Source organism: Hyaena hyaena, unplaced genomic scaffold, assembly GCF_003009895.1.
Source record: "Hyaena hyaena isolate Hyena2069 unplaced genomic scaffold, ASM300989v1 scaffold_258, whole genome shotgun sequence".
NCBI lineage: Eukaryota > Metazoa > Chordata > Mammalia > Carnivora > Hyaenidae > Hyaena > Hyaena hyaena.
Window position 1 is genome coordinate 1705475 of NW_024080891.1, and position 14546 is coordinate 1720020.

Genomic DNA, 14546 nt, shown 5'->3' on the forward strand with positions numbered 1-14546 from the left:
CTAAATGAAGATGTCACACAGACCTAGGGTAGGGTTCTCTATAAGCTGTATCCTTGATGCAATTCTAGTGAAAAACTTAAAAAATAGCAAATGGGGAAAGATACATCAGTTATAAGAAAATCTAAAAATAGCATTTTAAAGTTGAGATTATGTTTTAAAGCACCCCCAGGCTTTTGGTGCCCACAGACATGTGTCAGATTATGGGATCTCAGGATGGGGGTCAGAATGTGACAAAAGAACTTAAATTGTATTACAGGTTTTCAAAACTATCTCACTGGGAAGGGATGAGGAGAAAGGTAGTGACCTAGATAACTTTGGAAATCAGTCAAGTCTATACAAATAAATCAATTAAAATAAATTATATGTCAACAGTGTACACTAGTTGATAAAGATGTTTCCCATCGGTTAGCAATTCTGATACTATGAATGCACACCACAATGTAACGATTAAGCCAAAGGTTGGGAGGGTGGTGGGAGCCATATTTCTCAGTGTCAGAGTAGAAATTCACAGACAGGAAGGGGACAGAGACTGTAACAATCCATGTGACAATAGTTAATTTGTACAACAATAACATGTACACTTTTTCTTATTTCTACCATACCTCTTTATGCTTTCCATTTATTCTACCTCTTTCATGTTTTCCTTTCTCTCTTCCCATCCCTTTGGACTTTTTTCCCCATTCAGTTTTCCCTTTAATGCTTGGATTTTATGAACTCCTTTTCTATAACTGTATTTCTAAAAGTCTTCATTATTTCTACTTTTCATCCCAATGTTTGTTCAGCACTTTATTTTGTTTGGCTTTATATACTATTTTTACCAACTTACCAACTTATACTAACTTTACCAACTTACTATATGTATCAAGACACATATAGAAAAACATTGTGTTTTATATATATACATATATAAAACCTCTAAAGTTAGATCTTAATGGTATATGTTCTTTGGAGAGATGTCTTTTTGGATCTTTCACCTATATATAATTTTTAAGTTTTTATTAATTTCTTTAATTTACATCCAAAGTTAGCATATAGTGCAACAATGGTTTCAGGAGTAGGTTCTTAATGCCCCTCACCCATTAAGGCCATTCCCCCCTCCCACAGCCCCTCCAGTAACCCTCTGTTTGTTCTCCATATTTAAGAGTCTCTTATGTTTTGTCCCCCTCCCTGTTTTTATATTATTTTTTGCTTCCTTCCCCTTATGTTAATCTGTTTTGTTTCTTAAAGACCTAATATGGGTGAAGTCATATGATATTTGTCTTTCTATGACTAACTAATTTCACTTAGCAGAATGCCCTCTAGTTCCATGCACACAGTTGCAAATAGCAAGATTTCATTCTTTTTGATTGCTGAGTAATACGCATTGTGTGTATATACCACATCTTCTTTATCCATTCATCCGTCAGTGGACATTTGGGTTCTTTCCATACTTTGGCTACTGTTGATAGCGCTGCTATAAACATTGGGGTGCATGTGCCCCTTCTAAACAGCATATCTGTATCCCTTGGATAAATACCTAGTAGTGCAATTGCTAGGTCATAAGGTAGTCCCATTTTTAATTTTTTGAGGAAACTCCACGCTGTTTTTCATAGTGGCTGCACCAGTTTGCATTCCACCAGCAGTGCAAGAGAGATCCTTTCTCACCACATCCTCGCCAACATCTGTTGTCTGAGTTGTTAATGTTAGTCATTCTGATGGGCATGTGGTGGTATCTCATAGTGGTTTTTATTTGTGTTTTCCCTGATGATGAGTGACATTGAGCATCATTTCATGTATCTGTTGGTCATTTGGATGTCTTCTTTGGAGAAGTGTCTCTTCATGCCTTTAGCCCATTCTTCACTGGATTATTTGTTTTTGGGTGTTGAATTTGATAAGTTCTTTATAGATTTTGGATACTAATCCTTTATCTGATAGATATTTGCAAACAACATATCAGATAAAGCATTAGTATCCAAGATCTTTCACCTACTTTTAAATTGAGTTGCTTATTTTCTCATAGTTGAGTTTTATGTGTTCTTTGTGTATTTCCAGCATGAGTACTTCATCAAATGTGTGTTTTGGAAATGTTTTCTCTCAGTCTGAAACTTGTCCTTCATTCTTTTAACAGTATGTTTGTCAGAGCAATTTTTACTTTTAATAAACTATGAATTATCAATTTATTTTCCTTTCATGGATTATCCTGTCGGTATTGTATGTAAAAATTCATCACCAAATCCAGGGTCACTTAGACTTTCTTCCCAAAGGTTTATTGCTTGTTCTAATTCAGTGTTAAGTTGTTTACAATACTTCAGTGTAAAGGTTCTTTGTGTAATGGAAATTCAGTACAAGTTTGCCCCAACACCCACAGTAGTACCTTAGAAAGCTATAAAAGAACTTGGGCACTCTATGAAAGGTAACACATGGAAAACAGGCATCATCTGCTTGCAGAAATTACCGAACTAGAGAACAAATTTGGCAGAAACAAGAACTCAAAAACAGAAGTGCTTAAGAAACATGCAAACTCTGTACAAGAATTGTTAGAAATTCTGAGAGCTCATTAAAGGTCCTCGTATTTGAGGAATGGACATTTGAGCAAATTAAAAAAAAATTTCAATGTTTATTTAATTTGAATCTCAAAAAACAAGATTATACTAACATTTAGTGGAGTAACAAATGGACCTTGTCTTTCTCGCAGTTACCAAAAAAAAAAAAAAAAAAAAAGGACTGTTATGAAGGCTTTCCAGAATCTTCCCTTTATGTTCCCAAATTGGAAACCATCATAAGAAAAATACTGGGTCAGTGAACTAAGAGCGCAATAAAGTTCCAGATGGCCAAGATCACGTCTTGTTCCTCATTGTCCGGCATAGATAGGTAATTGTGAAATCTCTTCTTCTTGAATCCATTGATTAAAAAAATAATAATGATAATGGATCCCATAGAGCAGACTTTTAGTAACAGAATGAAAAGGAATCTGTTTTAGATACATCTTGCCACAATTCTCCTCGGAAACTACAATTTTCGTTAACAGCGTAATCTTATCTACACTAGAATTGTTAGATCACCATTAGCAGCAAACTTTGGCTGCTTTAAGAAGATCAAATCATAATGTGTTTTAACAGTGTCTTTAAATTAAGACACTTTCAGGTCTTTATTCCTCTAGGAAATAAGTTTTCCCTAATTCTACAGCAAGAGCTCTCTATCCGCCAGCACACACCTAGCTAAGCCTTACTGCCGACAAATCTATTTAACTTCCGAGCACCTCTCCTAGAGCAAACTCGAGGACCACTTATGGACAGGACATATTCAAACAGAAGACACTAGGCATCAATAGAGATCAACACACCCTAGTGTTTCCCTTCTGGTGTGTGTTACTATACAAAGAACAAATACCATATGTTTCCAGGGACTCTTACAAAGCACTCTTACATAAATTATCTCATTTATCCTTATATTTGAAGCAGGTCTCATTTATCCTTATATTTGAAGCAGGAAAAGCAAATGTTTTCCTGGTTTTTCAAGATAAGGAAACACAAGCAAATGGGCTAATTTGCTTGGCCAAGGTCACACAACTGATAAATCATAGAACAAAATCCCCAGCCCATATCTGCTTTTTCACTCTATTTCTCTCTTCAAACACACATGAAATTGCTAAGGGCTTAGAATAAGAAATGCTGTTCACCAGGATATCCGGTCTCAATTCCCGTGAAGTCACTCAGTAGCTTCCAAATACTCATTCTCTTTAGAGGCTGCTGTGTGCTGTTTTGAAAGGAATTAGTAATGATCTAAATCATGGCAAAACAGTTGCTAGAAGGCCACTTTAACGGGAAATATGAAAGGCTCAGAATTCTTGAGCAACAGAAAGATATTTAATATTCATAGACACACAGCAAAATATTCTACAGAACAATAATTAATAGCATCTTGACAATGTGTCATGTTTTATTAAGTAAAAACTATTTTGACTTGCCTTTAATACCCAGATTTATATGTATTGATGGGCCGGATGATTCATAATGCCATTTTACTATTAAACTACCCAAGTTTCACTTCAGATTTTAAACTAAACAATTAATTTTGTCCATACACACCCTCTCTGAACAGACTGACATGTATTTGTCATTTATTCTCATTATGCATGCAAAATAAGTTGCAGACAGCAATATCGTTGAGCTGTGTGCTTACTGTTTAATATTTATAGGGTTCCAGCGATGATTAGGCAGCACTTACAACAGAATTCCTGCTCCTCCAGATACATAAATTCTAGTGTGATGATGGACTTTGTAGTCAAGACACCTGTTTCATACTTACCAGCAGGTTAGCTCTGTGAATCTGCAAACATGCTGCTGGGACCCAAGGTCATGGATTTGCTCCCCGTGTTCTACAATGAACATCGCTTTATGCTACGGCCACATATTGTCCTCATAACTCCAGCCAAGCATTTGAACAACACACTCCATTGGTTCTAGGGGCAGGGCACGATGGATGAGAGAGGGTGCATGAATCCATATAACTTCAAGTTCACTACTGGAAAATGAACTCAAAAGGGACATGCAACTGACAAATCCTTACCATGTGTATAAAAATCCACTCATCCTAAAAAAAGCCCACAACCTTGCCTTTGTTGATTACCACGTTCATTCTGAGTCCTTTGGCAATGAAAATTTTATTTTTATTTTCTCTTGACACCAAACGCCATCCAGTCTCTGTCTCGATAAAGAACAATTGCTAGGTGCCCAGAGAGAATCTTGAGTAACACGAGTGTGTTCTTGCCTTACAAAGCTATGGGGTGCCTGGGTGGCTCAGTAGGTTAAGCCTCCGACTTTGGCCCAGGTCATGATCTCACAGCTTGTGGGTTCGAGCCCCATGTGGGGCTCTGTGCTGACAGCTCAGAGCCTGGAACCTACTTCAGAATCTGTGTCTCCTTCTGGCCCTCCTCTACTCATGCTGCCTCTCTCTCAGCTTCCTGTCCAGGTGGTCTTTGAGAACATTCTTGATGAATGAGAAAAGATGGCTATATAGATGGGAAGAGATGGCCCATCGAGGCACTCATAACAGAATTACTAATCAAAAAGCTGTTTTCAAATACAGAAAATAATAAAAGTTTGGAAAGATAAAAGTGTATGTGCCCATCAAGGAAAAGGAGTCAACAGAGGCAGGGGTTGGGGCAGAGAAAGACTCCGAATTTGAATTTGAATTGGGGTACCGAATAATTCAGAATGATGTGGGTGACTTCAGACAACATGGGCAGGCTGGCAATCTGGCAAGTGAAATTGGGAAGAAGAAGGGAAAAAAAGTTAATTCTTAGGCTATTTCTTCAAGCTAATCACTTAGAGGCAGTGAGTGGAGTAAATGTGCAAGGGAGGGAGATCACAGAAATGAGAATTGCAATAGTTCACGAGTTAAAACCTAAAATAGAGATGGAGATAAAAGCAACCCAGAAGATATTATAAAAGGCTCTATTTTTGATCACCTCTTTTAATCCTCACATCTAAGTTCCAAGTTTATTGTTCTATGTGGGGGGAGTATGGCATTGACTGACAATATCAGCTTGTTGTGAATTTTTTAAAGCATGAAATCCACTCTGGTATTTTATTTTATTTTATTTTATTTATGTTTTAAAATTTTTTAATGTTTTTTTATTTATTTCTGAGAGAGAGCTAGAGACAGCATGAGCAGGGGAGGATCAAAGAGAGAGGGAGACACAGAATCCAAAGATAGGCTCTAGGCTCTAAGCTGTCAGCACAGAGCCCAACATGGGGCTCAAACTCACAAACTAGAGATCATGACCCAAGCTGAAGTTGGACACTTAACCAACTGAGCCACCCAGGTGCCCCAACTCTAGTATTTTAAAACTACATTATCAAGTGATAGTTTTACTTCTGCTGTAATCATGATGGTTATAGTAATGTGTGTGTGTGCGTGTGCATGTGTGTGTGTGTCTGTGAGAGAGAGAAAGAAAGAGAGAGAGGGCACATTGCATGGAAGGGATGCAGAGAATGAGATGAAGGACCCCTTTGTTCTCCTCTCAAAGAGGACAATATGATATGACTGGGTCAAATTTCAGGATCAGACATGTCCACATGTTTTAATGGGCAGTTACTGCATGAAAAATGTGAATCTTTCTTACTTTTCTTCTATTCATGTCTAGGTAGGTAAAATGCCTGGAGATTAACTCCTTTTTTTCCCTCCACCTGTTTTCTTCCAGCTGGTGTGCTTCTGTTCAGGAAGACAAGGATTTTCCCCTATAGCTTGGAGTTTATATAAGATGCTTCAGCATAGCCTGCGAAGTCTTACATCAAATGATCAATTAGTGGCCCATCGAATAATGCATTCAAAGTTTATTTGCCTTCACCAACAGTCCCTGAAGGAAAGGGAGGCTCTCACTGAGTAAGGGCAGAGCCTTCTAATAGTGCCTTAAAACTCAACATATGTATGAGATTTCTCTCCAGAAACTTCCCCCAGAGAAATCCATCTTCCTCATATGCTTTGAAACGGTAATGAAATAGCTGGAAAATTAGAATTAAACATCCTCAAAAGAGGTGCCCCCTAATAGCTAGGGAATATCAGTTGTGCAAGAGTGGATTTGGTGGTATTTCAGTGGTAAGCGATTCTGGAAAATGGAGTGTTCATGCCTATCTGCAGAACACCGGTGTATGAAGACCTCTCATTTCAAAGGGATGAAAGGATGGCCAGCATGGGAATTTAAGGGGCCTTGGGTGGAAACCCAGAACCTGAACAGAGTTGAAATCGGGCAGGGGAATGACACCAATCTACATTTCCAAAGAAATACTGTGAGTCCACTTATGTTAGGAAAAGAGGCAACTAAAGAGATTATTTGTCTTCTCTGAGTTGGTTTTTAAAAAATCCAGATCCCTGGAGAAGGAACTAGGTAAGCATGATCCATTTTCTCAAAGTACGGGGGCGGGGGGCGGTGGAGGAGGGAAGATCATAAAAAAAGACAGTTCTGAGACCACTTGCTTCCAACACCACACACTTTGTGTTTGCTGTGAGGGCACTTGATCAGGCACTGAGGCTGTGTTGGGAGCCACCAAGCACCCCTCCCCAGGTCTGGCGCTGCCTGCTCACAGGACCGGGCGGTGGCAGCCCTTCGCACTGTCTCCCCAGTCTCTGGCTGTCCCCATGGTTGGATGTCTAGACATATGAGGCCCGTCCTCTGGGGGCTTTGAAAGTGGGTTGATGGTTGATTCAGGCCTTGTTGGGGGAGACCGACCAGTGACAGATCGATGCTGGAGCTGCATGTGGCCATTTTTTTTTATTTTCCTACATGGATCACATTAGCTAAGGCAGTTTCTCTGCAGACAGAGAAGAATCAAGGTGATATGCTCCATGGGGCAAAGATGAGTTCTGGTCAGCTAGGATTCCCTGATTTTGTCCTGAGGTCTGTTCACTTTCTGATCAACTTCTCTTCACAACAATACAGGTATGTTTTTGACCCTTTCAAGCAAAAGACATCAAATTGGGGGGAAAATCATCTTAACTTGGGATGATAGTTAGAAATTCTTCTATGGATCTTTCTGAAGTAATGACATTTATTTTGGTTATGGACTGAGGATATAATTTCATGATCTTTGAATTGACTTTGGCAATGTTAAGATTAATTAGGAGATTTACCTAAAAGTGAGAATTGCTGCATCAGCAAATCAGGAGCAATCCACTATAATAAATTCCTTCTGGGACAGAACCTAGACCAGAGACTCCTAGAGAAATTACACTTCTTGAAGGATCAACAGCAAGAGGTATGTGCTGTCATACGGGTTGTGTGGACTTTGAATTCTAGAACTCTAACCTCCTATATTCTTCGAAAATCAGTTTCACTGGGATGCCTGAGTGACTCAGTCGTTTAAGCGTCCAACTCTTGATTTAGGCTCAGGTCATGATCTCATGGTGTGTGGGTTCAAGCGTCATCTTAGGCTCCTCACTATCAGTGCTTGGGATTCTCTCTCTCTCCCTCTCTCTCTGCCCCTCCCCTGCTCACACTCACTCTCTCTCTAGAAGTAAATACAATAAACTTAAAGAAACAAATCAGCTTCACCCCAGGAGACATCCCATGTCAAAAATGAATAAATGCTTTCTTGGAAATACTTACATTTGATCTTAGCAAAAACAAAACAACAACAACAACAAAAAAACCCCCACAGTATTTTAAATTGTTACGTAAATTATTTTCCACTAATTAGATCCTCTATGTATCATAGCAAGTTCTTTCTTTCCCTTTCCTGACCTTACTCGCCCTGTACCGAAGAGCGGTTCCTTTCAACTTTGATTTATTACCAAGTGTAGTGTTTTATGTTATTTGACTTTCTTATATTCAAAATGTCCAGGTACGAGGGGTAAAAAAATCACTCCAGGACTTCAAAAAATCCTCCATGAGAAGATTTTACTGTGTCAATGGGTGCAGTAAAAGAGCCACCCCTGTTGCTTGGCAAACAATGAATCTTCTCTGCCTATAAATAATAGAAAGGAAAATCTCAGAAAGGATTTTTCTAATTTAGCTGGCTTCAAACTACCTACCCAGCATGCCTTCTTGTTTACAACGTCAAGCACAAATGTATGATTCTGCCCCCCCCCTCCCTTTTCACTCAAAACATTAGCTTTTTGGCTTATGGAATTAACCTCTGCCATGCATCTATGCTGGTTGTGTGCTGTTGCTATTTTAAACACTGAATCTGTTTTGCACTTTTTACCAGAAGGCTCTTAGAGTGTTTTACAAGCTGCTACACCAGGAATTCTCTTTAAATCTCACAAAAGGTAAATGTTCAATTCTCACCCAAATTTACTGATGGACAAACTAAAAGTCTCAAGCATTCAGCAGAAGATGAGTATGCTATTGAAGACATTTGGAACACCAGTGACTGTATTAACCATGTTTCTAGCTTCTGGAACATTCCTAATGATACTTTCTTGAGACTCCACGCATCTGAGAAAAGCTTAAGTCCCCTTGCCTTGACTTCCTCCCTCCCTCAGGACCCACCTCCCAAGAAGTCCTCCTCCTGAGAGTGCTTTTCAAATACAAACTGATCAATCCAGAGTCCACATCCCAATCACCTCCTCCATCTGTTTTCACCCGAGGGGCCCTGCCCTTGTCTCCCCAGACAACTCCAGACAGCTCCTTTGCCCCAGAGCCCACTGAAATTATTCAAACTGGTCCATCCGAAGCCTGCTTCTTCACCAGTTCCTTCTCAAGAAACCACAATAAAGGCTTTTCTCAGAGCTCTCCCCCTCCTCTGCCTCATGCCTACAGAGAAGCTTTCCCTTGTGGCTCCCCCAACATGGTGCAACTTTCCTTTGGGAAAGGGTGAGAAATAAATTGCCTTTCAAGAGAAACAATTTCCTCATCTGTTGACCTTACAATATATTTTAAAACAGCAACCCGCTTGGAGACCAAGGGGGTCCCTCCTTATTTCTACTTCCTTGTTGCCTCTCTATATACCAGATCTTTTGCTTGAATTATTCAGGTTGTGTGATTCACCTGTTAACACATTGTTGTGTCTACACAGGATATGGTGCAAAAGACTACAGCAGCCCTGTGATAGAGTTATATCCAAAAACCAAGAAACGGGGGTAAAAGGGGTAAATAACCCTTCCACATCACTACTGGTTCTTAGATGCTGAGATTTAGTCAAGACTTGAGAATATGCTGATACTCCTATTTGTAAGGCTAAAATAATTCTGTCTGCTGTGCAATTCCTTCTCTGTCTCCATTTGTTTGGTTTTTATGTAAATCTTCCTGAAAGAAATCTGATGTAATTGCTCTGGCTAGTCTAGGAGGAGGTGAACATGTAAATGTTGTGGGCAAAAAGGAATTTTTTTGTGTTAATATTTTTGGGAAACTATCTGCAATTTTTTGGCACCCCTGCCAATGTAGAATTTAAATATCGCTCCACAATTTTGATGAGAATCTCACGCTTCAAAGCCCAAGTGCACTTAACAGTGAGATGACACGGGGCACTTGGGTGGCTCAGTTGGTTGAGTGTCTGACTTAAGCTCAGGTCAGGATCTCAGGGTTCCTGAGTTCGAGCCTCACTGCTGTCAGCACCGTGCCGCTTCAGATCCTCTGTCCCCTTCTGGTGCTCTCTCTCTCTCAAAAATCAATATTTAAAAACAGTAAGATGACATGGTTGTTAAGGTCCCATCCTGCTCTATAAGCGATCTTCAGTAATCTCATAAAGAGTGAATGTTCTCAGAAATCTTATTCAAATCTCAATCAAATCAGACACTTAGTTTACAATGGAATGAAGAATATGTCCTCTCCACTGTGGTCCCTGATCCCCCTTCACGCCTGCCTCCCTGTCATTTTGTGATGTGTTCTTTAGGATATCTGAACTTTCTTCCACTTCCACTGAATGTTTACTTCTTCTGAGCAGAAGCATATATGAATATACGCATGTAATAAATCACTTCCTCTGGGCATTGAGACTAGCCCAATGTAATTGCGAACACTCACGGTGATTTGTATTTAAACAGAGTAAATAATGTGGTTGTGGTTTTTCATAAAGTTCATATATTTTTACAAATCTCTTTCACCATCCTTATCAACATTGTTTTGAAGAAATGAATAACTTGAAAAGAATGTCAAATGGTGTTTCTTGAGATTTCACCTCAGTAACTTCCATTCACTCACCCTTAACATAAACCACAGGAAATGCATCATAACTGTCACAGATATGGTTGGCAGAAAGTAAGTGGTAAACACCAAATCTCAGAGAAAAGATAGCTTTATCTTACATTGGTTACTTGGTTAAGACACAGGAAACAAGATTTCCATTCCCTCTAACGTTCTCAGTTGGAAAACCAATAATCTCAGTATTCAAGGAGCAAAACATCTTATGAAGAGTTCAAGAGTAGGTTGTTGAAGTTTCAGGAATTTTGTAAGACTGTTGTTTGATGGAAACTTATTAATAAATAATCTCTGCATAATCTCTGTGTAATTAATCTCCGTGTAATAATCCATGACTGTGTGCACGAGAGTCACATGGAGGCTTGACATCAGCTCTTGGGTGAGGATTCACACCACAGAAATCAGCAGATCCTGCAAGTCAGGTCTTGACTTGCTGTTTTATTGGTTGTCTAGACATAGGGATGAGTGTAAAGACATTAATAGAGCAGATTAAACTTAAACGTACTTTGTGTCGGTAGCTGTTACCTTATAAATCACACAAAAGATTAAGGGAATGTTGTTCTAGTATTCACAACTATTTTCCAATTGAGAAAGGTAGTCTCTCATATTGCTGATGAACGAGTAGAGTTCTTCACACATTTTTGTTATGTCACGTTCACCTTGCTCATTAATGTAAATGAAAATCTTAACCAGTATTCATGTCGTGACTGCACTGAGTAGTCAATTGCAACCATAGGTTGGCTAGGGAAACACTTTTAAAAAATCAATGGAAGTGGCTTGTGAGATTCAATTTCCTATATGAAATTTATAATAGGGTATTCTACAGTATTTGTAAATTACTTGCTACACATCTTTGTTATCAGTAAAGTTTATAATAAATTTGCACATGTGAACAGATCCATATGTACACATTCTCTTTCTTTTCAAAGCTTGTTGTTACCTACACACCCTGCCTATAGTAACGTGTGACATTTATCCTAGAAGGTGACAGTCTGCTTACAGGGTCTTTTCATGTGACAGTCATGTTTTATATGCTAAGGTGTTTAGATCTAATTGTACTATTTTCTGCTTCTGGTCAAATCCATCTGAGGCATAAAACTGTGTGTGAGAATCTTTAGATAATTAACTGAGTTTATACAGCTGTGGCATCACTGGGTGGAAGTCAAGCCTATGCCAGGAGAAATCCGGCGATGGCCCCTTTTCTTTCCACCTTACAGTCTGTGCCCACTTACAATTATTTTCCCAATGTGCCTTCAACTTGTGTTTAGTACCCAGTATTTGTTAATTTCGCGGAGTTTTTAAATTATATCTTCAATACACAAGAATGACCGAAACCATAAAAAGATACTTTGTTTTCATCAAAATCCCAAACGGGCCAAATATTTCTCACTTCCTCTGAGACACACCTGGATCATAATTTAAGTACTCCGAGGTAGCTGTGTGAACTTGTGTTACTTTCCAGAATATCAACGGTCTTTGCAAAAACATCTCGCACTGTTTGGATAAGGATTAGGATCTTTATGCATTAAGACCTTGCGGCATGACTGATGGAAAGTGGATGGGCGAGAAGACACCAGTAACAACCACCTGCTATATGTTCCAATGTATTTATTCAAGGAAATAAGACTGAACAATAACGAGGGGGCAACAGAACTGGAACAGACCACGCTTGCCTCTAGATGACTTATTTCCTTGATCCGCATTCCCTAGAGGTGGCTCTCACATTCTCCCTGTCCCTGGGGTTCTGTCAGACTTGAGAGAGAAGCCAAACTCTTCTCCTGCCCTGCACTTGCTCACTCAGCTTCTATCGACCTTCTGCATGAGATTTTCAAGACACGCCCACCAGGTACCTAACTAGATCTGAAAGCGTCACATAGAGGTGGTACCAGAGTCAATGTAATAAGTGTCTTCCACCCTCTCCTGTCGTCCTGTTCCTTCAGTTTCATGAAGCCCCCAGATCTTAAGGGTTGAAGAGCGTCTGTTGGGGACGCTCATCCCTGAAGTCCAAGTTGTTTGGATTCCCTGCTTTTTTTTTTTCATATAGACAATTCATTGAGTTATAATGAGAATGGCCTCTGTTCCGGTGAATTGATTATGTTGACATTTGGTATTTAAAGAGAACACAGGTGTACAGAGAAACTAGATGGTGGGGGGAGGGAATAGTGACAGAAGAATGGCAATCACTGAAGACCAGCATTTTCATGCAGGACAGCATCACCGCTTTCCAGGGCTTGTGCAGACGTTAGTTTGTTCAGTGCTACATAGAATCTCCTCCAACATGCACACACACGTCCTGTTTTTACAATAACTTCACAGAGAAATTTAAAATGAAGATGTGTCATCCAAAGGAATTGGTGCTTTAAAAAATTCATGCTTCTCTCTCCAAGCTTGTGTTAGGCACAGATCACTAACATAAAAGAAATACATAGGAGGGAGCAATTACTCAAGAATGCTCATTTTAAAACTTTCGAAAGAAATTTTGTTCTAAAATCTAAACTTGCTGCTTAAAAATTGTTAACTCTTTTACTGCATGAGTTCCCCAAAATAATTATCTATAGATACCGCTGTGGAGAAGACCAGGGCCAGTTCCCTTCCAATGTGAAGACCCTGGGATTTGATGCATTTCTGTATCACCTTCTTACCTTATCAGGGGTAGATTTCATAAAAGGAATCAGTGTTTCTCTGATCTGACTAATACAGACTATTAGAGTGGCGTTCTCATCCTCTTTAGTTTCTGATCATCCAATATTCACTTTAATAAGCCCAAGGTCAAGGGACACAGTATGTGAGAAGTTTCCATTGGCTGCCAGGGAGGAGAAAGGCTGTTCACAGGAGGGACCAAGCCTCAGCCTTCAGCTCCAAGGGGAGTTGCCCAGAGGCCCCCACATGCACCTATCAGACCCAGGGACTACACTCGCATCAGCAAGAACAATTTTAAGAAGGGGAAGACGCTGCCTTTCCAATCACACCATTTCCTTGGAAGCAGAAGACATTGACAAAGGTGATTCTGCTCTGTTCTGCATTTGCATTTGCAAGCAGGGGATTGGTTTCATTTTCTGTCTTAATTTGAGAAGCATCACATGGTACACATTTTTATTTCCAATTCTCAAGTAGGCTGTTATGTATGGAATTGAATTTGACCAAAATTCTCAGGTGTTTGGAATTGATGACAACTCCCCCAAATTCTAAAAGAATTTGTCACCAGATCAGAGAAAGAAGAGCCCTTTTTTAAAAAAAATTTTAATGTTTTATTTATTTCTGAGAGAGAGAGAGAGGCAGTGTGAACAGGGGAGGGTCGGAGAGAGAGAGAGACAAAGAATCCGAAGCAGGATCCAACAGAGCCTGACGTGGGGCTCGAACCCACAAACCGTGAGATCACGACCTGAGCCGAAGTCAGACGCCCAACCGACTGAGCCACCCAGGCACCCCAGAAGAACCCTTCTTTACTGCCACTGCCCAGGTGTGTTCCAGTCCTGCAAATAGATAAACCCTACAACTGGAGATGATCCATCTGGTAGAACAGCTGCTTAGTGCTTCTTTCGGAATCCAGCACTGGCCTGAGTCTGGAGGCAAGCAGGGGGTCTTCCCAGGTAGAGAAAGGGCTTCAGGTTATACAGCTGCTGGAGGTGACCACGAAGGTCTTTAGCATAATAATGAAGAGTAATAGCATCTCTGAGGGCAGACCCAGAAGTGAAAACAGCACTGCCCATTAAGAAAATGTTACTGTGATGTCATTTGAAGGGGTATGTGGGTGTGGGTGCGAGTGGGCCTGCGATTGCGAGCAAATTAATGCTGGGAATTCTGCTTTGTCTATTTTAGTATGGATTAAACCTAATCTAGTGTACTGTGTCAGCAACAGGGTCCTGTATCTGATATTGATAACACAATATTCCCAAGCTTCTAGCATCTAAAAATTGATTTGTGAGAG

General features: G+C 39.8%; 1 non-coding gene across 1 annotated transcript; it reads right to left on the bottom strand.

Moving 5' to 3' along the window:
• Positions 1-13957: 13957 nt before the first annotated feature.
• On the bottom strand, positions 13958-14042 carry TRNAR-UCG. Its single transcript has one exon. It is a non-coding gene; the product is annotated as a tRNA-Arg (tRNA).
• Between the last annotated feature and the right edge of the window lie 504 nt (positions 14043-14546).